Genomic DNA, 13,189 nt, shown 5'->3' with positions numbered 1-13,189 from the left:
AAGTTATTATATCGTTAATGTGTAGTTTTAAATTCTTAAGAAGTGAGCGCTCACATTCACACATGATAAGACGACGGTATATTTCTCTGGGTCTTTGCTGCTTATCGAACCTGAGAGTTGGATTTGGTGTGCTCTGTAGGCACTGAGTCCAGGTCTCTGGTGAAGCGTGAAGCAGAGATTGAGAAGATCACCAAGTTCTTTGAGGACCTCAGCACCACCATAACAAGCACTGCCAATGATGTTGTGGAGAAAGTGAAATCCCATGAACTGACTCAGAAGGCTGAGTATGTAACCCAATCAAGACTTATACTTCACGATTCAAACATAACTCTTTTCTTGTTATATTTTGCAACAGTACTCAAATTTGATATGGATGTGTTATGACTTTGTTTGGTCTAATAGATCTATTTTTAATCAATTCCTGGTCTAATAGAATATTTTTAATCAATTCCTGTGACACTGACAATGTGACATTTTGTGACAGTTGATAAGCAAGATTGCTAATGTGCCTTGCAATGTGTGTGTGTGTGTGTGTGTGTGTGTCTGTGTCCCTCTCCCCAAAGGGCTGCTTTTGAGGAGGCAAAGACTCAACTGCAGACCTTCCAGGAGGAGCTGGCGCCCATCACCACCAACATGCAGGACCAGATCCAGTCTCTGGTCAGCTCTGTGGAGGACATCCTCCAGAAGTTGGTCGACCGGACCAAAGCCCTGGCCGAGAACGCCGAATCCCAGCTCAGACCCCTCGCAGAATCGGCCGAGGCTCAGATCAGACCCCTGGCGGAGTCTGCCGAGGCCGAGATCAAGAAACTCGCCGAGTCCGTGGAAGCCAAGGTCAGGCCTCTGATCGACTCTGTCGAGGCCCAAGTCAGACCCCTGATGGATTCTGCCCAGGTCGAGCTGGAGGCCATTGTCCAGAAAGTGAAGGACCAAACCAATGCTATGCTTCAGTGAGGGACCGGCCACAAACCACATCTCTGTCACTATTTAAAAAGGACACTGAGGACATCATATTACCATCTCATTGTGAACCATAATGTCAACTGCTTTTAAAAAATAAATCAAATAAAACAAATAAAAAAAGAAGTGACAGAGTATGTGGTTCAAATGTGACATTATGCAGTCTTGTTGATGTAAGCATGTTTACAAATACTGACTGTGCTGGCTGCACAGAGGAAGATAAAACTGCTGCAGAAACAAATGAGCATTTTTTTTTATTACACACCAGCACCATAATAATGTAACAGTTTCTTGATGAAGCATTACATAGAAAAATATCTTACTTTTAGCCTAATCTATTGCTAACCATTTCATTCCCCCTTCATACTACCGTTGTCTAAAATATTGTCCTTATTCTCCCACTATCTAACTGCATAGCTTTGGAGAATCACACAGCAGTGATCGCCTGTCCTCTGCACAAAGGGCATGGACTTGAGTCCAGGCCCTCAATGTTCCGGAAGCCAGCATCTATGATTGTGTCCATGCAGACGCGGCAGAAGTAATGACCGCAGGGGTGTCGCCATAGTTTCAAGTGGCGCTTTCGGCCACAGCGCTGGCAGGCGCGCAAAGTTGTGGTGCAGCGTGGAGGGCTTGGCACAAGATTGTCCGAGGAAGGACAGCAGACAGCTGAGCTGGAGGCAAATCTAATGGTCATACAGATCATGTAAAAAGACAAAACAAATCTAGCTTATCTGAAATCAAACACTGCAGTGTATGTATGCATGACACGGAGCTTTACAAACAAGACCAGCTGTCTAACATGCTTTGTATTAGGGAGAAAACACCCAACATTCATGAAATGAGTGGGATATAGCATATATCTGTTAATTAATCAGATTTCAACAGAAGAAAATGTCATATCCCTTTCATAGGCTATGTCATATCCCTGACCATAATTATTTAGTAATATAACGAACGTTAATTGCAAATTCACCTGTCATTTGAATTTTGTCGTGTCAACCACTGGCAGGAAGTGAACAGAGTGATCATCGCTGTCCAACAATCTCCTAATGCTGTCCTCATTCTGGTAAGGGTAATATTCAAATCGGGCATGGAACATGTGCGTCTAAAAGTAAATTAACTTGTCGAGTTAATTTGTAAATCGCAATTTGACGTAAGTGACGTAAGAAAATGCGCAGCAATTCTTAATTTCCACATAATATTTAGCTGTCGTGGCCGAAAAACACCGTGTCCAGGGCCAGTACAGGTGTTCTAAATCTGCACAGAATGTACACAGAATGTGGGAAAGGGAAATTACATCACAATTGAACGTTATTTTTGCAATGACATTGGTGAAGCAGAGACGGTTGATAAAGCCGGTTGTTTAAGGATCTTTGGGTGAAGCTTATCGCGTAACATCGAATCCAACTTTTCCCAAAACAACACGTCCGAATTCAAGTCAAGTCGTAAAGAATTAGCCTATGCCTCGTAAGACTATGTAGGCTACAGTTTTTTTCCAACAGAGGGCAGAGTAGGCTATGTACTTGAATGAGAAATGCCTGATGCTTTCGCCACAGAGCAGGGAGGCAGACTAAGATTTGTTGTTGACATGTGTATTCAGAACAACAAAATCACTAGTCTTCCACTCTGCTATGAACGTTAATGAGTTTGAAGAGGGAGACAGCCTATTCTGGCTTTCAGCTTGATCACCACGGAGTCCCAAGCACAACTGCCTGAGATATTATCTGTTCACTATATCATAAATTGTCTGAATAATCTGTCATGCTATTGAATTGAAGAATGCTTTGTATTCATGACACTTTATTATCCTGCCATATATAATATATAATATAAATGAGTAAAATGTCCATTATTATTATCAAATAATAATAATGATGATTATTATTAAATAGCCTATGTTGCGATTGCCTCAACTGTTTCCCCTCATCTTTAGCCTTGGCCCACTGTTGCCAGGTTACTACTGTACGTGTGCTTAAGATGGCCTCCTGTACTTCAGTGTTTGTTCAGTTCAGTTATGATTTGTGTGTGGACGGTGATGGTGAACTTCAGCACCCCTATCAAATAGAACTTATCTCCTCATAATGCCATTCCCTTCACCCGTTCCTCTGAAGGCTACAGCGGTTTTTGAAGGAGAAACAGGAAGTACTGACCTTCTCCTTGTATCACTGGATATGAAGAATAAATTCCTGCTTTCTCAGACCCTATCTGTTAGTTCAAAGGCATTTGAGTCAAGATTTCTTCTCTCTGAGTCGTATTTCTCTCTTTAAAGTGTTGTGCCACAGAATGCATGCACAGGGTATGAGAATGTCTGCCAACAAGGGACAAAATATTCCAACAATATGATGATACACAATGTTATTTTGTATGACTGTTTGATTCCCCTCATACAAATAAATGAGCAACTGTATCATTCTGTTATGAGATATAGCTTATTGTCATATCCACAGTATATACAAAACATTCTTACCTCATTTTTACATTCAACAATTCTCCTCACATTCTGTGGACAATGTGGTCAAGAACACATGGATTGTGTTTTACATTGGGTTGTGACATACTCCACTATCACTGATGGTTAGCATTCACATGAAAGAAGGACTCATAAGATGCTTGGCCATTGCATTGGCCAGAATTGAACTATGGTATGATTAGTGCTGCCCACAAGTCATTATGATGGATAATGACAGATATTAGTTTGGATAGTCAGAGTGACATTCAAAATGTCTGTTGGTGTATGAGTAAAAAAAAAAAAAAAAATACCGTGATACATTTCAGTTCAAATACAAAAGCAACAAACTAAAATAAAACACACATTCAACATTCACCCATGGTCAACCTTAGTCTGGGACAGGAACAAATGGCACAAGGTTGAAGAGTGAGGCTTTTGGCTGACGGTATGGTGAATCAGGATGGAAATAGAGAGGTGACACTTTCCTGGTTGCAGCTCCAGTCCAGCGAGGATGCAGTATTTCACTGCTGCTATCACACTTGGCATTCACACACAGATGGACGCAAGCACAGACACACACACATACACACACAGAGAGATGGACAGGACTACTACAGCCAGTGCAGGAATAAAATGATCTCTACTCACCACTTCCATGCAGATTGTATTCGTCCAGGATATTTTTTTTTCTTGGATTTCTCCAACAAGGGGATTTGTTTGGTAGAGGAGAGGGGGAAAAAGGTGGACCATAGGCGTTTGAACCGTACTTGAAAATAAAAACATAAGAAGACTAAAGTACTGACAAAAAATCAAGACAGAGAATAAGAGAGAGAGAGAGAGAGATGGAAAAAATCTCTTAAAAGAGTAAAGGAGTAAAAGATACCTGGAGCTCCTAGAGGACCTGTGGTCCAGCTGCAGAGGTTGAAAAAGAAGGAATTTGCACCAATCTACAGAATCTGGAGTTTTCAGAGAGGAAGCGTCAGGTCCCTCTGCGGCCTTAGTGCTGCAAGGATGCTAGCTGTCTGACTGACCATGTTGGACACTGATGGAAATGTTTTGTAGGTATGGGTTATGCTTTTTACTCAAAGCTGACAGACAACCCCCATACACACAGGTGCTATTCAAGGATATTGTGTAAAAAGTGACGTCAGTGAAAATTTAGTTGGAAAGCACTTCAGCATAAAAGTCCCGCCCTCCTCTGCCATTACCACTGTATGGACTTTCCCTTCATTCCTTAGTTACCTTCCCTCATCTCTCCTCCTAAGCCACCTCTCCATGATAAGGCATGTAGGAAAAACTGCAGGAGCAAGTACTTATCTAGACAAATGAATGCAATGGTGAGTCGCTTCACACTGGAACACTTCAACTCTCCATTACTCTCAGCAATGCCTCGCCACACCTAATTAATGACAGTTTAGTTTCACACACAATTTTACATTTTCCATAAAATTGTCAGTTTAGAGGTTTTCACATTTCCAGAGAAACATAGGAGGAGGCTGTGAGCATCAGTGCAGGTGCTCTGCCTCCGCAACAATAGACTGCCGGCCTTGGTGATAGTTGCTAGGCGATGGAGGAAATACAATGGCCCCCTTAGAAACCAAAGGCCCTTAAATGGACGAAGGGGAACACAACAGAGTGAAGTAAAGTAGATGTATCTCAAGAGGAGGCCAAGCAATTATGTGCATATGGGGACACACAATGAAGCAAAAAGATATTTCAGAAGGAGCATTTAGTGAGGTTGAAAATGCAAAATGAAAAAATGTAATTTGTTGAGACCTTGCTTGTGTCAGTTACACAGCACGCTCAGAAATGAACAATGGGCTGGAGAAATTCTGCATCAGTTCATGTTTTGCACAAAAAATGCTCAACTTCACAATATTTGTTTTCAATCAAATGTTGGCAGCTCTGTATTCTAGTTTGTGCTGAGTGCTTGCCTGACCATAGTCTGCCAATGCCACATTCCTACTAGTACAGCGGCACACTTGTACTGCTGCATTGCTGCAGCTGCAAAAATGGAATTTCCTGTGTTTTAGCGGTGTTGTGTATAAGCCGCAGGACAGTGTTTCATGCAAGTTAAAAGAAACAAAACCATATTAATATCATATTAACTGCCCCCGTGTATTAACAAAAAACATGTGTCTCCACATCTGTCAAATAATAGCTCTTGTTGAAATTTTAGCTCAGTCTTGAATTCCTTTTGCTGAGAGAAATCAGTCTTAGTGGAGATGGCTGCTATAGATCTACCCCTCTATTAACAAACTAGGCACATAACAAGATATCACGCAAATGTTTGATTACTGAAGGTAGGAAAGAAAGGACAAACAGTGTTTAGGGCACACAGATGCTCACAGCACAAAAAATAAGTCACACATACAAGTAGCAAATCATAAATTCACAGTAAAAAAGTTGTGCTAACTTTCTGGGTTTATAAGCAGATATGTTCAATTACCACTGTAAAAGTATAAAAAATACCCTTGTTATGAAATCACATTTTTCATGTCCATCACTGGTATTTTTTTTTTAGTCGCTCACATATATACCTCTGTGCACTCAAAATTATCGACATTAATTAAATAATTTTACTCACTGGGTAAAGAAGAAATATAATTTTCTCTGGCAAAATGTTTGGCAATTATAAAGCCATTCTTTCATTAAGTAGAGGTCAAGTCCATTAATAAGCCCTGTGAAGGCAAGTTGGACGCACACCCCGCAGATTTTTAGACAGGTCTTGACAATGGGACCAGCAGCACAATGTAAATTGCACTAAATTGCTCTAATACCATGTGCTGGGCATGAGTGGGGCTGTGGGTCTTTTATGCATCTGAGTGATGGGCTCAACTACAAAGTGGAGACGAATTAGAGCGTGGTCTTGAAAACAGCAGAGTGCCAGAGACCGAACAAGTGTGCTCAACTGTAAAAGATTGTTCTTTTTGTTCGGTCCGTGGAGGCAGGTGCACTTTGCAAGTCATTCAGAGACTGAAAGGTTGACTCAGTGGGGAACAATATTTTAAGAAAAAAGAGTGGTTTAATTGTAGGCATTTTGGAGATTTTTTTCTTTCATTTAAGAAAATACAGGATGTAATCATGTTTGTGCCAAGTAAAATGGCAGGTGCATTGCAAATTTGTTTATTTGTTGGCTTTTCATAATAGGATTTAACTCCTGATGTCTTGCTCAGGTTTGTTTCAGATTTTAACTAGGGTTTAAATGTGAACCATCAGGTTGCAAATTGATTTAAAATTGATTAGCAATGTTGGCTAATTTTTAGCAATTATTTTTAATCCCCCTCAAATGTCCAGTTCCTGTAGAACAACTAAAACATATGCAAAGAAATAATTGCTGCAGTGGAGAGCAAGCTGAGAACTGCAAAACTTGTTTGAGATACACCATGCTTCTGCATAATATCTAAAAGCATATAGTGTGCCTTGGGTATCTGTACTGTATTACAACTGCTTACATTATATTGTGGTTAAAACTGTGGTTAAAAATGGCATGGTCCTAATGTTATGCTTTTATCATCCATAGATGCCTTTGTAGGGCTTATATTAATTGAAACCTACAATCACAAGGCCTAAGTAGGCTTTTGTAAATTTTACATTTAAGAGCAGGGTCGGCTGACCATTTGAAAACAAATATTCGTACATATATGGGGACACATCCCATTGTAAATGTGGTATCAAAGATGAAGCAGATCATCCCCTAGCGATCATGTTGTCCTCCTAGCATGGTGCATGGCTGGTCTTGCCGAAAAGATGCTTATATATTCATCTTCCCACATGAGCAGCGGGCCCCGAAGTGTTCCACTCTGTTAGGGCTCTAAATGTAAATTCCATTTCACCAGCTATTATCCTGGCCTATCTTCCAGACCTGTCTGCTCGTAATACATGCTGTTAGCCGCCCCACACTCTATCCTCCCCAGCCTCCTCCAGCCTCTGCCCAGGGGAGCCCTGCAAACTGCTTATTCAACAATCGCTTGCCATAAAGATTCCTAATGTCATTTTGGAGGCAAAGAGGCCTGTGTGGTTTTTAATTCATATTTAATGGTCGTCGAGGCTAAATAGGCCCACTATCCTAAATGAGAGCTGCATCTCTGCTCTCTTTCACTCACTCCCCCACCCTCTCTATCTCCCCCTCTCTTTCTCTCTCCCCCTCTCTTTCTCTCGTCCACTCCCCCACTTAGGCCTGATGCTTGTCGGCCTTAATAGCTTCACCTTGTCTGTTTTTCGATTTCTCTATCTGCGCACATTATAATTGGATACTTCAGAAGGAGCTGGAGCATGGGTGTAGGTAGTGTTCTGAACAGATACTGGTGAAAATTGTATCCGATAATAGTGTTATTGGTATTGTTTTTGTTGTTGTTGTTGCTTACGCATTTTTCGGTCCACATCCTAAGATTAATGCTGTAAAAGAATACACACAAGGTATGCACATAAAATGCACACAAGATAGATGAATGAAAACACTCAAACTGTTACTTAGCAATACATAGAAACAAAGAAAGCACCACTGTCTATGTATCCCCTTGGGGATCAATAAAGTATCTCTATCTATCTATCTATCTATCTATCCATGCATCTGCGTTGGAACAGTATCATGTTCACCTTTCTTCAGCTCAGGCATGTCTCTATTGATATTGCTTGGTCAGAGCTGAACAGCAGCCAACAGGTAAGATGTATGAGTTGGTAGGATAATGTCTTACCAATTCAGGCATTAAGTCACTGCATGCAAACAAAGCAGTAAGGAGGACATGAAAGTATGATCATATCTGCAAATATTGATGTCGTCCTTCTGTTCTTTGTGTGTGTGTTTGTGCATGCCTCAGACCAGACCCAGGCGCTGAAATGTAAATAAATCTATCAGGGCAAGGAGCTCCAAGATCATGTTACCACTCCTTACAATCAAGAGGCTTTTCATGTTGCCCTGGAGGGCCATTCTTGTAACGCTAGCACATGAGAGAAGCCCACAAATCATTTCTCTCTCTCTCTCTCTCTCTCTCTCTCTCTCTCTCTCTCTCTCTCATCTTATTCTATCTCTCACTCTCTCTCTCTCTCTCTTGCACAAGCACACAATCATACTTCCTCTCTCTCTCTTTCTTTCTTTCTTTCACACACACACACACACTGTCACTATCTTCTACAAAAATATGACATCAGACCTCGGATGTGTATATGCTAACTGATATGATGAACAGGGGAGCAGAGATATGGGGCAGGGGGGCAGAGATATGGGGCATGGGGGCAGAGAGATGGGGCAGGGGGGCAGATAGGCTCCATCCATTTACTCCCATCTGCCATCTCACCATTCTTTTACATCCAACACAAACAAGTTGAAGAAGCCACACTCGACCAGCGGACTTGATATCTGCCGTCAAGATCGATGACGGTCTCAGCCAGTATTGATCTGTCGGTGCTGGCACTGGCAGGTTCTGACCTGCCGGGCCTGACCGGGTCACGTGGCTAACCGTGCTGTTTGGACAGAGCACTTACAGAGGTCAACAACAACAGGCAAACAAAGAGCAGGAGTATTTGGTTCCAGTTTCCTCACCGAGACTGCTGTCACGAGTAGGGCCACCGTAGACCTCAGTCATGTCCTGCAAGGGACTGCATGCAGAAATATAAGAGCTATAAGTGTGCATTGTGTTCTAAAGTAATCAGTATAAGTATATAAGTATATACTCTTTTGATCCCGTGAGGGAAATTTGGTCTCTGCATTTATCCCAATCCGTGAATTAGTGAAACACACACAGCACACAGAGAACACACAGTGAGGTGAAGCACACACTAACCCGGAGCAGTGAGCTGCCTGCTACAGTGGCGCTCGGGGAGCAGTGAAAGGTTAGGTGCTTTGCTCAAGGGCACTTCAGCCGTTCCTACTGGTCAGGGTTCGTGTGCATCGTGTTCTGAATGTACTCGCGACCACAGCAGAGTGCTGTAAGAGGCAGATTGTTAGAGGGAACAGGAGTTATCATTATTATTCCTTTGCTATGCCAGGTCTGTGTCCCTTCTGTCTTTCATTTAGATTTAGATTTCTATTCCACAACTGGATCAGTCATTTATTGTGATGAATATGTCAAGCAAGCTTGTAATAATTATTTTCCTATCCAGCTGCCAGCATTAAAATATTATTGAAGGTTATTTACAAACATATTTACTGACCTTATAAATATTTCTGGATTGGAAATCTACTCTTGTGATACTGTTACATTTAGTGTTAGATGTTTTTGTGTTTTTTTTTTTTTTTTGTGTGTGTGTGTGTGTGTGTGTGTGTGTGTGTGTGTGTGTTCAAAGCCACTTTATACTGCTTGCCATTATTTCCACTCTTTGAGTCTACTACACGTGGGGGCTATGTATGTGCCATGTTGCTTTCTCATGTTCAAGCAACCCGCTGTTTACAAGGAGGCGCATCACACTGTGGTAATTACCTCCATGCCTCTTCTCCTCTCACCTCTGTCCAGCAGCTGGAAAGGGTCCACACTTCATGCTTCACCACCAGCAGGGCGGAGGACTAAGACAGAAGGGGTTTGGCAGCAGTGTCCTGCCAAACATGAACTGTGCTGTCTGTTCCTCTGGCTTGGGAGTTTGGAAATAGGGAAGAGAACAATGACCTTCCGTAAATAGAGCAAGAGCCAGTGGTGAAATGCAGTGGTTGTCGGCGGGGTATAAAATTCACCTAGGTAGCTATAGTTCTGTCAGAATGGCCGGCACACACCACACACACACACACACACACACACACACACACACACACACATAAACACACACAAGCACGCATACACACACACCACACACACACACACACACACACACACACACACACTTCTGAAGGAAGAAAGCAAAATGTTACCTCCAACACGCCTCCACCTGTGAGCTACTCCCAGCAGACTCCGTGGCTACCAGTTCGCCCGCTACCTGTTGCCTGCAGCTGTGGCTGAGGGAGGAGAGAAAGTGGCGCTCATGCCGCTGAAAGAGTCCCCTTCAGATATCCCCTGACGCTAAATTACACATTCTGACCACACCAATCACAACTGGACCGGTCCTGTTCCCCTACTCTGTGTGTGGCGCCTCATTTAGTCCCACTACACCCCACACCCCTTCCCTCGCTCTTCAACTAAAAAATCCTTCCTGTCTCTGTGGATCGGATAAAGAAAAGGAGTCCTTGATGAAAATGTAAATTGAATACTTGAATTAGATTACACCGGATGTAATGAATAAAGTAGTCATTATTCATTCCCAAGACGCAACACAAATCGCCGCTGATTAATCATGGCGTTAGTTAATGAAAACGTTCAGGTAGCTGAATAATTTAATTTGACTTGTGTCAGTTAAATTTTGATGCCCTTGCAAGTCATTTTCTATTTCATTATAAGGTTATAGCAGACAACATTTTGTCTTGTGTTTACCTGAGATCAGAGAACTTAAAGAACATTTATTAGCAATGTGGATTATTCTGGAAGCATTCTGGAAGCATGATGTCTAACCCCTGACCTAGCGACAGAGCGAAATGACAACAGCTAAAAGGCTTCCCAAGGGGTATGAGCTCATGGAGGAACCAAGCCTGTTAATTTATCGAATACTCCAAGACCCTCATTTAAACCATACATCTTTAAAATGTGATCACGACTGCAGAACATGCGCATGAAATACTGCTTCACCAACCTCGCTCAAAAGCATGGGTTTAAATAGGAAAAATATGTTTAGATGACAAGGTCTATAATTGAGCACAATGAAAGCATGACCTGGAATGAATAGATGGAGGGATAAAATGGAGTCTACATCAATTCCATCAAGGATCATCCACCGTCGGGTTAACCAGTGAATAGCAATCGACCCTGGACCCTCTGTCCATGAGTTTACATGTCATGAACCTCCCCATTTTTCTGCTTTATGAATGGACTAGAACACAGCTCTACCACTTTGTCAGTGTGTTTTGTGCAGAGAGCACCAGGATCTTTTTATGGTAAATTTTTCTGTGGGTTGGACCCAAATACACTTCAGGGATACTGATTGATATATTGTATAGGCTATTGTTATATGGAGCTAAACTAATCATGCCAGAGTTGCTGTGTGAACTACTCCCACCACCCCTAAAGCCCCCTTTCCTCTAAATCATAACTTAAACAACAATACATCAATATTCAATAATGATCTACTCATTAGAGATATGATACCATTTGTGAATTCATTATTGGAGTGCCTTGAGATGACCTTAGGGATGTTTGTCCTAAACTGCTCTACATGCATTGATCCCAGAGAAACCGTTTACAGTCAATCTGAGTAGGAGGAGCAGTGGCATATAAAAGGCAAAAAGACGAGAGTGGAAAGAAATACTCTGAGGATGACAAGTAGATAGAGAAAATGAGTGTGTGTGAGATTTGATTTTGAATTGTACTTTATTGCGTTGCACAACAGCACAAAACTTCGATCAATCAATGATGACCAAAATATTTAAAAAGCGCACCACACAAAAAATAAATAAATAAATAAATAAATAAATAAAAACAAGAACATCTACAGATGTTCAAAGTGCAACTTGTTGTTAATGACTGAACACTTGTTTACAACACCACAACTCTACAAAAGTCTCAAGGTCCTGCATCATTTCATAAAAACGGAAATCAACCAATACTCTAGCTTTGACTATAACTGGAAACAAGACTGTAACATCATCGCCAGGCATTTGATCCACCTTAATGAAATTCAGTAATTTGCATTCATTCTGCTTGTGTCTTGTGTACTTAAAACCAAGAATAAAAACCTCAGTGGAGAAATCTGCACCAAATCCACTAAACAAGTGTTGCAGAATAAGGAACAAAGGCCTCAGTCTAATACACTGTGAGAATGCATGAAAAATAGTTTCTCTCTGAAAACAAAAAGGACATTCCTGACCAACATCTGGATTTAAAATTGAGACAAAAGAATTGACAGCCACAGCCCCATGAAGTATTCTCCACTGTAAGTCAGCCACTCTTTTGGCCAAAGGTGGTTTGTAAAACGCTCTCCATTCCGGTGTTCTATCTGGGCTCAAACCAAGAACAGTGCGCCACGGTGTGTCCACCATATTCGTTAAACATTTTTTGTTAAACACTTTCACACATGCATGGTATAACTGCTTCCCAGTAACAACATTAAAATAAAGTGATAACGGCTCCTTGGATGCAGAAAACAAATAAGCACTCTCCTCCAAATTGGGTGAGAGCACAAGCCCGGGAAAGAAATCACCCTCATGTGTGAGAGAGAGAGAGAGAGAGAGAGAGAGAGAGAGAGAGAGAGAGAGAGAGTGTGTGTGTGACTAAGATGGAAAAGGAAAGAGTGAGAAAAAGAAAAAGAGAGATCCAGTCTCAGTCAGAGTAGGAGGGACTGAGACAGAGTGACCAACACACAGGCAAGGAGCAAAAGAAAGATAGACAGACTGACTGACAGACAGAAAGAAAGAAAAAGAGAAAGAAAGAAAAAGAAAGAAAGAAAGGATGAGGATGAGAAGGCACGGCCATGGCTGGCTGGGTGTTCATTAGTCTTGGGGGCTAACTGCGCCTCTCTCCAGCTCCTCAAGTTTCAGTTCATCTGCATGAAGACGGCCCTTCTGGCCCGGCCAGCCGACAGAGAGAACGCTGCTAATGAGAGGGCCTGGGTCCGGTTACCTCACCCAAACCCCGCCAAAGCACCAGCCCATCGATCCCGGGTTTACCCCAGTGAGTTTCACTGACACAGACGCAGGCGAGCTGCTCTGAATATTACAATTTGGGTGTTGATAGGCTTTTGTTCCTGGTAAAGGGGGAAGATGCAAAT

The sequence above is a fragment of the Alosa pseudoharengus genome, unplaced genomic scaffold (genome assembly GCF_046254945.1).
Source record: "Alosa pseudoharengus isolate Yale_2024_CS ecotype anadromous, Long Island Sound unplaced genomic scaffold, YU_APseudo_1.1 YU_APseudo_1.1_scf_12, whole genome shotgun sequence".
In the NCBI taxonomy this organism is placed as follows: domain Eukaryota; kingdom Metazoa; phylum Chordata; class Actinopteri; order Clupeiformes; family Clupeidae; genus Alosa; species Alosa pseudoharengus.
Note: the sequence above shows the minus strand (reverse complement) of the source record.